The following is a 12,050-nucleotide window of genomic DNA, read 5'->3' as shown; positions in this document are numbered from 1 at the left end:
ATATAATAATGTCTTCCATGCTGTATTTTCCAACTTTTATGGCCAGGTTTCCTAGCAGCAGGTTGCAATTGGAATCTGACTGTGAAATAAACAGGTACAAAATGACTGACAATTCCCAAAGATGGAAAAATGAGCACATTTTAACGCCACGCTGTTAAAGGGTTCCACATGGATCCTGCGAAGACTTATCTTTAACTGAAGCTGAAGAAACTCTTCAAAGATGACATCCTTTGGCTTTTTTTTTTAAGTATATGCTACCAGAATTATAAGCTTATAAAATAAGTTATGGCATTGTTGCACTTGGGATTTCTTTGAGCAGAGTCAAAGAAACAGCATTTGTAACATAATCACACAATACTCCCCCTGCACTCTCTTTCTAACTTATTTGCCCTAACAAGTACATACTGATTTTTTCATTTGTGGACAGGACTCATGTTAATATGGTATTACAGTCTGCATCTTTCTCACATCAAATTCACATAACTAAAACTAAACCAAAACAAAACTGCTACTGTAAATACCTTACATTGATTCTGCAACTGGAAGTTACCAGCTATGCAAATAACAGAGAATACTATTCCTACTCATTCCAGAGAGACGAATAAACTGAAAAATTTCATTACACGCATTGTATACATTGTACATAAAGCTCATTTCTACTCTTTATTTTATCCTTATATACTTCCATATATGCTTATAGCAGTCCAGTCTTCATATAAATACTATAGAGTAGAGCTACTCAACCTCTCTACTCCCATGTCCCGTATAAAAAACCAGGCTGTCTTACTAGGGACTGTGACTCTGGGGAGAATTAGGGGTAGAGGTGATTTGCAATTCAAAATTCCAGAAAAGCAATTGCAGACTGAATGGCTAAGGCTCTTTGTAGCTAATGCTGCCAAATTCTTCCCATTAGAAACCGTTCATTTCCATCGTTCAAAACTCTTCCAGAATTTAACTGTTGGGGCTGAATTTTTCCATGTCTGTTTTCCAAGAGAGTGTCAGCATAAATTGTCCAGTTGTTTCCAATAATAAAGTCAGCACAAAATATATTATTTGCCAATCATACTATTTACCAGTGATTACTACAACAGTTTTGTCAATAATTTCTGGCAGTATGATGACTTGAAGCAAGGAAATGAAATTTGGCACTGAGTAGTCTTTGTGTGATGGATAAGCCTTTTGTTGTGCATCTACGTGTGTGGAGGGGTATAATGCCCAAACATAGCCAAGCTATAAATAATTGAGAAAATATCTCATTGCATACACTCAGTAGCAGTTGATAAATAGCATTTCCAAGGATTCTGTACATGCTAAGCCTATTTTCTTTCTGATCCCAGGATAAAGGAGGTATAGACAAGACTTTCCCTGCAATAGCACTTCCCAGATGCACCAGCCCAGGAGCCAGACACAAAACCAAGGTGGAGGTTACACAAGGTGGTGTTTCAATCAAACTTCTCCCCGTAGTTGGAAAGGGAAAGGCATCAGCCTCCTTTCAAGCTGTTTTACCTAGCTAACCTTGCAAAGCCATTCCCCGCAACATTACCCTTCCATGGCCACTGACGGCCCCTCAGCTGGGTGCCCAGCTGCAGCAGGGGGCTGCATTCGTCATGCAGGAGCGCGGGGCTCTCACACCCACACCTGACATCAGGGCGGGGGATGAGGGCTGTACTGTGAACTAATAAAAGCCTGAGGAATAGTTGTCCATTGTTTTCTTACTCAATGTCCAAAATTTGTATTTGAAGTTATTATTCATGTTCCTCCACTTCAGCTTATTATCTGAAAAATTGGACTAATAATACTCTTCACTGCATCATAGGAGTATGGTAATAAGTTCATTACTGCTTGTGAAACAGCTGGGTTATGTTAATGATGGACAGGAAAGAAATGGTCGTAAGGAAACAAATAATTCTGCATTACAGCAGGTTTGCACAATGTGAAATGAATAAGGCATTGGATGCCCAGCAAACACAAGGATTAAATCAAATACTGAGTTCATTAACGAGCCATCTACATGAAGCATGTTTCCATGCCAGGTGTCTGACTTTAAAGTTTCAGCAGAAGAGGGCCATCAGCAAGGACAAAAAAATAGTATGTGTTCTCTTAATTAAAGACTGATCACAATGCACAAACCCAAAGGAAGCTAGTTAAAATTGCGAAGATTAAAGCCAGAAATAAATGGTATTATGTTTTACTGCTTGACTTTAAAAGCTTTGTTTCCTTTTAACATTCTTTTTTAATACTTAATGTTAACACATGCAAGTAATAACAAAATGCAGGATAGCTAAACTGAAAACTATAATCTTATGGTTTTAAGTGCTGATATGCTTTCCTAGGAGCATCATTTAGACCATATGATTTTACAATATGTAAACATACTACAAGTAACACCGAGATCTGATTTAGTACCTAACAATACACTGCAGAAACCTAGAAGAGACAAGAACAAGATCAACCTCAAAACTCCTACAGAAATCAGAGCTTTAATGTAAAGAAATGTAAACAAAACTTGGGATGACAGCAGTGACATGTTTTCCATTTTTTCAATCTTTCTAGGGTTGATGTGATTTAGCACTGAAATACAACCCAATGACAAACAGTAAAAATCCTTCTTTGATGCCATTTCACAAAGCAGTCCTCTTTAACAGCAGGTTTTCCATGAAGACAGGGTGACAGTTGAAAAAAAGATCAGTCTAAACCTTTACTCGAGGCAGCCACTTTGGTTTAGAGTCTCTTGCCTGGTAAGTAAGAGGGCCAAGGTACCAGGCTGGAGATCATCCACACTATTTAATTTTTCCAGTGTCACCCAGCCCTGCCTCCAGCCGACATGGCCCCCACTGCTGTTGCAGCAGATCCACACCCTTGAGCATCCCCGTCTGCCCTGCGCCATGGCCCGGGGAACCTGGGGTGTACCTTCAGCTTCACGCCACTGCAACGGCATCAGACACTTCCACATCACAAAAGCAAATGCAAAACAGCTCTGAGGCTGTCACGGGGCATCTGGAAGAGATGCAGAGCCAAGGGCTGTGTAGGGCACACGTCGGCAGCCTGTGCCTGATGGCCAGAGGGCTGAGGAGCCTCTCAAGTCGCACTCCTTTAGCAGTGCAGGGGTAGCCCAAGGGACCTGTCCCATCTGAGGGACTGCACTGCTCTGCTGAGAGCTTCCTAGCTCCTCTCCTCCGGTTCATGCCTCTCGCTAGGCAAGCTGGCACCCTTGGAGTCCTCATTCCTCAGCTCAAACCACCAGCAACTGATCATGGATACAAGCCCTGAAGGTTTTCATCTTTCTTACCACCACAGCCTTCAATAAAAAGGAGGCTTCTGGCAGCTTCCCCTCTGTTGCATGTTCTTTGTGATCAGGAGATTCCCAGGCACTAGGAAGCCCTGCGTGCCTAGTCTTGAATGGCCTCAACTTGGAGCAGGGATTTGCAGCCCACATTTAATAAATTAATCCTGTAACTTACAATAAGAAGATTTGAAACACTTCTGCTAGCCTTTTTGAAAAATGTCCTTATCATACATTAGCATGAACTTATAAATATGTTCTGTGCTATGCAAATTATATTTATGCACTGCACCGGGCTCTGGACAGTGACTTATGCATGTCATATACCCTTCTGCCACATACGTTTTAAGCTGCATGTGCAAGATAACCTGGTTATCTCAAAAGCTGAGGTATAGTTTGGACTTGCCGGTAAAGTCAAGAGCCATTTATAATCATGAGGAAAATTAAGCTACAGCATATTTCTGACTTCAGTATAGCAAATGAGTGCTAACCATCGCACTGCATTTCATCATCAGATTTTTTTCCCAGAATATCTGAAGAACTTTTGGATATTAAATTTGCTATCATGATTGATTTTAATGCATCAGTCATATATTTCTCTTCCTCCTCAAAATTACACTTGCTGAAGAAACAGAAACATATTGAACAAGGAAAAAGCTAGGTATTCAAAGTTAAAAGAAATATACTCTCAAATTTGAAGGTGCAATGATTTAATATTTTTAATTTACTAATAAAACAAAATATTTCTAATTATTTTCAGGTTGAACACGTGCAATGAGTTTCCAGTGAGATGACTGTATTTATTAAGTATAGCAGGTCACTCAGTAGACAGCAATACCACATTGCCTGAGGTCCCAAGAATATGCAACCAGCTTTGATTACTGGTGGCTCAGTCTTGCAAGGTACTAAACAATTTTGTCTTTCATTTCAATAGTAGCCAAGAATGTTTTGCATCCCTGAGGAATAAGCACATGAAAGAGCCTACTCTACATTAGCTGAGAAACAGCTTCATTTTAAATTTTACATTTGTTTTCAATGACAAAAGTTCTTTCCAACAGAATAGGACAGCTATACCAACAGAACACTTGACCCACCGATTTCAGAATTTCTTTCCGTTTCGGAGAGTTCTCCCATACAGAGACAGACTGATTTCTTGTATGTACACTGGCCAATTTTATTTTGTTTCTGAAGTTTTTGTTCTGAGTGCCTACAAAGTCCCGTAAAGTGTTGTATTCCAAGTATATTATCCACAAACAACCAATGTAACCTGTATATATATACACACCCATTGAAATGTGAAATCAGTGAAGCAAAGGGAATTGTCGATCATAATCTGCAAGTGATCCACTAAACGAGAGATCTGTTATCATAAAGTTCTTAGCAGAATACTGGTCACTACATAAAGGAAAAGTCCGTTACACTGCACATTAATATTGCAAAGGCATTCCCATTTTCTCTTTCTTTTTTCCATTTTTGCTTCTTCGCTCCAGCTGAAAAGTGTTTCTTTTTTAGGAGTTTGTTCACATACTTGACCAGCAGGAGTTACCTGAGCTTCAGTCCCTGCATGAGTGCCTCTGCCTCCTCTGTCCTACACCAGACATAGTTTCAACAACTGACTGCTGAAATAGTGGTGATCAATGCAAGCTCCCCATCAGCTTCTGGGTCTACCTGGCAGTCAGTGTTGGATCGACTAATTTGAGTGAGTTGCACCTGCTGAAAAAGTCGCTGTTGCTAGAGGAGGAGGAGAAATTTTTGCGTCACTGTAGGTAAGCCAAATACTTTTGTCAAAAGTTCACAAAGTTCAATGGAGCTGGACTTTATTAGAGCAAAAGATGACAAATGTCACAGGAGAGAAGAATGACCTTTCATTTATCCCTTCCACAAACAAGAGTTCTGAAATTCTTTAAGCATTTGCATTGTTTGAAGCACATTTTTCAAACAAAACCTGTTTGGGTTTTCTTTGCTTTGCAGGTATGTTTAAAATCTAAACCTCCATAAATTTTGGCATTTTGAGCAGCCAGCATTTCAGTAGTCATGTTCCCAGCCACTAAAAGCAGGCTTTAGTACCAGATCAGTCTTACAGGTGTTAGGTACAATGCCTTAGTTCATTCTGTGTTACAACTACACTAATTTTTTAAGAGATACATTGACATTTCCTACACAAAAGAAAACCCACCCTAAACTTTTTAATCCAAGTATTTTCTTTAGACCTTGTTTAGTACAAACATTCAAACTATAGATTTAGTTTCTTCTATTTCTTTCTTAATACTTGTCTTAAGGTTCTTCAGCAAATCAAGAATATCTGTTCAACCAAGGAACAGAAATTATGAGGTCACTGATGCTCTGTTTGCTTGTCATTTGTTGTTGTTATTTTCAACTCAGTTATCAGAGTTACTGAATATGAAAGGGTAAATTAAATGACAAGTCTGACTCACACAAAGCAGACGTGCTGTCTATTTTACTGCCCTGCTAGTTCACACAAGGTGAAGAATATATCCTAGCTGGGGTGGCGTGTGTGTGTTACTCTTGCAGTACCCATTCATATACTGCAAATCTACCATCTGCCATGAATAAAAGGTGGGATGAGCTGCAGCATTTCACAAGCACAGTAGGAAAAACTACATTGTAATCTAATCATTGTAATCACTGTAATTACCCAGCTCTGTAGCAGCACCAGGGAAGCGGTCAATAAATTCCTCTAGCTGTTGAAAAGCGCAGGGTACTCATGGACAGGAGGGAAGGACAGAACGAGTTGTGCTTGCCTCTTGCTCTGGGCTGTACCTGCCCAACACCGCTACCGGGAACTCACAGCTCAGAGACCAAATGTTCCCTAACGCAAGACCTGCAGCTCCCACGGATGCAGGCTGCTCTGCGCCAATAACCGAGACACGAATGAGAATGAGTTTGTTATGGATCCGGAGGTAATTGCCAACACTCAGCTGCCATCCCCTGAATTTCTGTTACAATATAATGTGCAATTTCCCTTTACAGTGGTATCCTGGTTCAGATAATTTCAGAAGCATTTTGTTTGCTGGAGTACTTCTGTGTAGTATACACCTTTACTCAATCAGAAGACAGCTAATTTCTTTGCTGTGCTAATTAAGTCAGAGCAAAACACAACATGTTTATGCTTGCTCTTGTCAGCCACTTTGAGAAAGTGGTTCCCTTTGAGTGGCTCTATCACCTAGTTTCTGATGCTTTGCTGTGGACTACCCAACGATCAGTTCCTAAATTTTCTCTGGAGTTGTGCATGTGGTGACTTGCAGGCAGTGCAAGTATAGTCCACACAGGGGCAGGATATTGCTCACAACAGCCTGTACATAGCCAAACTGCAGAGTAAGCTATAATAGTATCAGCGGCTGGTATCTATTCATACTCCACATGCCTGTGGTTACATGTGTCGACTTGCAGCCTGAGTCACTTAATGACGAGTTACATCTGTGATACACTATCACGTAAGCATCTTTGGGAAGCAACTATATGATATAGTGGCCCACCATAGCTTAGGAGTGGGCTTCCGACCCCAGGCGGTCCTCTCAGTTGTGTAACATTTGGACTGAAAATGAAGTTGTCCTTGGAACAAGGGAGTTGCCTTTTACAGTTGGAGTGGTGAATTCAAGATTTGGGTCAACAATCAGCACAGACACATAAAAAATCAGAAATTACAAAGGTCCTAAGCAAAGATAAAAGCCTCTACTGGTATCAGGGCAGTCCGATCACATTTCTCCCAGCCACTGCTTTTGGTCCTGCTTCAGCATTCTGCCACACTGCCTCATAATGTCAGAGTTGATATTAATAAACTCACTTTTATCACTTAACAGGATGGAATTAACCAGGCAGAAATACAATCCCTTTGCTATCTGCAAGGCTGAATGTTCTCCCACTCAGAAACCAAGTTTCCTGAGCTGGCCAAGACATTGACAGTGGGTTTGTCTCCCCAGCAAGCCCTGGTGAGCAGAGCCTCTCCAGCAGGGTCCTGGGTGGAGAGGCAGCACTGCTCAGAAGAGTTTTACTGTGGAAACAGCAGCACCTCTGTATCAGAAGGGGGAGCCTAGATGGGTCTGCAGTGTCAACAACTTTGGAGCACAGAGAGCACAGGGGAAACAGCGTAGCCCTCTCTGCCCTGCACAGGTCTGGTGGGGGAAGGAGGGGGTGGTGGTTTTGCTTTTTATGAGACAGGTGAAACTGGGAAGATCAGATAGGTAGGAAAAGCAGATAACCCAGGAATTTCAAGAGTTAAATTGTCTTCAAAACGAGTTCTCCCACAGAGATGAAAGGAGCAGCTCGCAAGTGGCCCAGCTGTAGCCTCAGCACAGCAGCTGCACACTCAGGTTTCCCCTCCACCAGGGATTTTATCATCTACACCTTCTCAAGCTCAGTATAACTTTATATGAACACAGCTGCACATTTAAGTAGTGTCTGCATGATGTGTATTGCCCTATTTCTTCTACAAGTCACATTTCTACTAGACATTTTGCACTTCTGCTTCTATCAAAAACTTTTATCAAACATTCTGTATGCAGGGACCAAAGAGTAACCTTGAGAGAAAGTGGCAGCCGTGCACAAGATTTGAAGCACCCAAAGGCTTTCCGAACAGCGTACAAATCTGAGGGGATACATCTGCTCTCCTGAAGATGCAGGGCTCTGTCCCTGTGTTTCACAGGCTGTAAATCAGAAGCCTATCTCAGCAAAACAATTTGAGATATTGATAAGTAGATGCTGTAACCAGGGTGTCATGGTCCCATTTGTGGGGAAAAAACCAACAAAACAAAAAAACTACCGGTAAAAGCTATGAAATGCGTTATGTTTACCAGTAGGATTTCTGTGTATGTTCTTGTTCTATTATCTCCATACAGCTGCCTTTTATGCTGTCTGCTGACAGCATTTGATGCGTTTTTCCTCCTGTGCTTATTTTTAGTTGCCATAGGAACTTTCTTATTTCCTGTCAGCTGATGTTGTTATTTAATGCTACTAATTGAATAAAAGGGTGTTGATTCTGCTACTCCAGATGCTGGAAAAAAAAAAAGCTTTAGGAAGACAGAACACACATTTCACTTTACTCAGTCTTTTATTTATTTATTTCTATTAATATTTAATTAAAAAAGCCGGATACTGTAGTAACAGCTGTTACCACATCAGTGGAATCCAGAGTAGGTCCTCTCCAGTCTTTTCTTTTTGTTTGATCCAGGTTTTCCTCCCACTACCATAAATATACTTATTTGAAATAGTATCTTTTGGCTGTTTAGTTTGTGGCTTCGTTCTTCCTCACTCCCTACATACCGTATTCTTTTTCTTCTTCTTTTTCCCAAAAGAAAAATTAAAATCTTCTGTTAAAATGAATGGGAATGAAAAGAAAAATTTTCAACATATAAAGAAATACAGCCTGGAAAAACACCAGGATCTGAGGGGGGATTTCTTTTTTTGCAAACCCCAATTCTTCTTCTCTTACATACAGTAAGTTATTTTGTGAAAGATTATTTTTCTATTAAATTTGTTGTGTGACCAGAAAGCAATAAAGAATAATCAGAATTGACTGAGAAGCTTAAACTGGTACTTTCTTTATCCACATAAACTATAAAATTTTCACAGTTCTTTCCATGAGATGTTCACGTGTTTAGAGAAAAACTTGATCAACATACAAATTTGCATTTGTATTAGTACTATATGGAGTGCCGATGCAAGCTTTTTCCAGGCCTTCTTTGGAAAAACTTAGGAAAATAGCAGTAATGTACAGAAATGCAAATCCTACTACAAAAACATATTCCTTTTTCCATTTCACATCACTGCTTTTCATAAGATGCAGGAAAACAGGTAGCCTGGAATAAAGAAACCAACAAATAAGCTAACATTAATAACTTTAGAAAATAATTCCATTGGTGTGACTTAAATTATGCAAACTTCATCTAAGGTTTTATTGAAAGCATCCTAAAGACAACCCGAATCTCCTCACCAGCTTCAGGGGCTGCTGGATTAGTCCCACTGAACAGGATAATGGGAGTATTAATGAGCTTGCCAGGGTGCTAGGAGAATAATATTCTGCTTGGGAATGCTCCCAAAGCATATGGTGTGTGCTCTTGCTGAGACAAGCACTGTCAAGTGTTTCAGTTGCTATAACTCAATAGGCATCTGAGGCAAATGATTTTCAACCTGATCCTGGAAGCTCTTCCACGGAGAGTCCCTGCTGCAGCCCCAGCCCAGTCCCACCATCAGCAGAATCGTCATCAGCCCAGCTTGGTTTGATGGAGAGGATTCACCCTAGGACAAACTGTCCCGCAAACAGCGATGCTGATTTTGTCTAGGCCTCAATAAATTAAGGAGTGATATTGGTTCAACAACACAAGCTTTTTATTATTTTAGCAAATCCAAAATGTATTAAACATGTCTTTTCTTCTGAACAGGAGGAACTGAAGGTTACAGAAACTGGAACTTTATTCTTTTAACCAGCTGTTCTATCAGAAATGGTTTAAAAAGCAACTTCTTTCTAAAAGAAGTGTGCATGCACATGGAAGTAGTTTTTGCTTATTAGAGAGGGTCACAAAGAAGATAATTATGCTGATTACTTCACTGTAGGACTGTCTGGGAAAAATCAAAGACTTTTAATATTATTTTATATATCCAGAAACTGAAATTTAAAACTGACCTCAGAAAAAAATTCTTAACCAGAATTTGTCCATAATGCCTCTTCCAAAATGAGTCTCCTAGTTAAACCAAGAGTCAATAGTTACCATTTTTATAAAATAAGTTAACGCCCCGAACAATTGGTAATTTTTTATTTCTTTCCAGGAATATGCTACAAGTCTGATCTGTATAGAAATATGGGAGAGCTAATCTCTAAGTGCAACCAAGCCAAGTTGAACAGTTAACTGCCAGTTCAATGTTACTAAATATGCAGCAGCATTTATAATGTCACATTAAATTTGAAGGAAATTGCAAAGGTATCCAGCTTCCCTGGCAAAACCATGGCATAAAATCAAGGAAGAAGCAGCTCAGATGGGCAAACCACCTGCACCTGAAGTGGATGTTGAACTTCCATCCCCTTCCCACAGGCCCGATTAGGTCAGCCAGCACAGAGAGAACAGCTGGGAGGTTGTGGAATCCAGGGGCTGGCTGGTCCAGGCAGTGCCCCATGGAGGGGCCTGGGTGGCCCCCTGGGTTGAAGGCCCCAGGGCCACCTGAGAGTGAGCTGTGGGATAGGATCAACTATGCTGGGAGGGAGGGAGGGAGGAAGAGAAGGGAGGAAAGCAGGACAAAGCCAGGTTCGACATGTGACAGCAGTGGGAGAGGTGAGCAGGAGTGCAAACCCAAAACACCCCATGAAGTCAAAGGCCATGAAGACCAAAATAACCTCCAGAAACAAAACTGGAGTATAGCTCTTCCTCCTTTTTGACCCACTGCAGTGGAGATGGGAAAGGACTGAGCCATCACCACCTTGCTGTGGGGCAAGGATGAGAGCACATTTGCTTTCTTCGCTGAGCAAACGCTGACCCAGAAGCAATGCTGTAGGACTGGACAAAGGATGAAGTGTTATGAGAATCACACCACTAAGACTGAGACACTAATAACTTTACTGGGACATCTGAGGATACTGTCGTACTTACCACAGTACAAGAATCAACATCACTCTCTCTGAACTATACAAACGAAAGGTTATTTAGTGTCCATCTGGTTTAGTCCAAGAGAGAGCAAATAATTGTTCCTCAAATTCCACTAAAGGCTTTCAGCTGCTCTGAGCTGCCAGACAACAGGATTTTTCCTAGCCTACAACTGTCACCTTCCATGTCATCTGAGACCAAAATGAAGCATTCCTGCTTTTTATACCTCTTTCATTAAGGCAGTGTGATTGCTTGTTTATAGAACACGGATATTAGAACAGCTCAGGGAATAAAAAATTAATAGGCACTATCCAGCAGAGGGAGCACAATAACGTAAAAACCCTTCAGCTGTAAGGTGAAGAACTTTTTCTATTAAAATCCACAATATTTGGCAATCTGAGTTTACTGTTTTAGCATATGGGGTGGAAAAGACAGAATTTAAATAAAAATAGAGATGGGAAAGAGGAATGTCAACCAAATACAAGTAACAAAATAATTGATTTCCTGTTATTTTCATCCATAATAAAGCAGATGTAACTTAACTGCTGGGAAAATTAAGGTTTAATAAGAAGAGATCAAAGATGATCTTAGGAAGAGTAATAACATTTATTTTAAAACACTGATTTTAATTTAAATAGAACTGGCTGCTCTGGCTGAAAGACTTAAGTGCTGCTTTCAGTTTGACTGTGCACTTCCTCTTGTTGTTAATGAAGTCATATATCACAGAAATAACTGATGCACCCATTCATTCTGTTTATGTGTAATTTTTAGAGTCCAATATGACAGAAATCTTACTAGATATGTTCTCTCTTCTATGACTGCTACACTTTCTAATCTAATCAAGCTCAAATAATTGTGAATTGAAAAAAGAAACAAAAGCTAATACCTATTTTATAAGAAACAATCATAAATGAAAGAACCCATCACATTTTGATGTGACTTACATGAACTACAGTAATTAAAGAAACAATGTAATAGTTTAAGATTGTTGCCATCTTAAAGGCAAACATTTCTCAGGGTGCATTTCATTAATATATTTATACCACAAGGTTTTTTAATTAGTATATCTAAATTCTAAGTTCTGCCACTGACTGTTATTTGAACTTTGGCAATTCATAGTCTTTCTAAGAGAGTTTCTGTTATCTTTGTAATGAAAATCATATTGATTTCACAGC

General features: G+C 40.0%; 1 long non-coding RNA gene across 3 annotated transcripts in view; it reads right to left on the bottom strand.

Moving 5' to 3' along the window:
- LOC114013463 (uncharacterized) overlaps nucleotides 1–12,050 on the bottom strand; it is a 56,912-nt gene that overhangs the window by 15,947 nt on the left and 28,915 nt on the right. Inside the window, exon 3 of one of the 3 annotated variants that reach the window (XR_008747779.1) lies at nucleotides 8,349–8,581. The exons of the other annotated variants lie outside the window; for them this stretch is intronic. This is a non-coding gene — a long non-coding RNA (uncharacterized LOC114013463). Of the gene's footprint in view, nucleotides 1–8,348; nucleotides 8,582–12,050 lie in introns of those variants that run through there. 3 annotated transcript variants of the gene reach the window in all.

Source organism: Falco peregrinus, chromosome 6, assembly GCF_023634155.1.
Source record: "Falco peregrinus isolate bFalPer1 chromosome 6, bFalPer1.pri, whole genome shotgun sequence".
Taxonomy (NCBI): Eukaryota; Metazoa; Chordata; class Aves; order Falconiformes; family Falconidae; genus Falco; species Falco peregrinus.
Note: the sequence above shows the minus strand (reverse complement) of the source record. Positions and strands in the feature narration are given on the sequence as shown.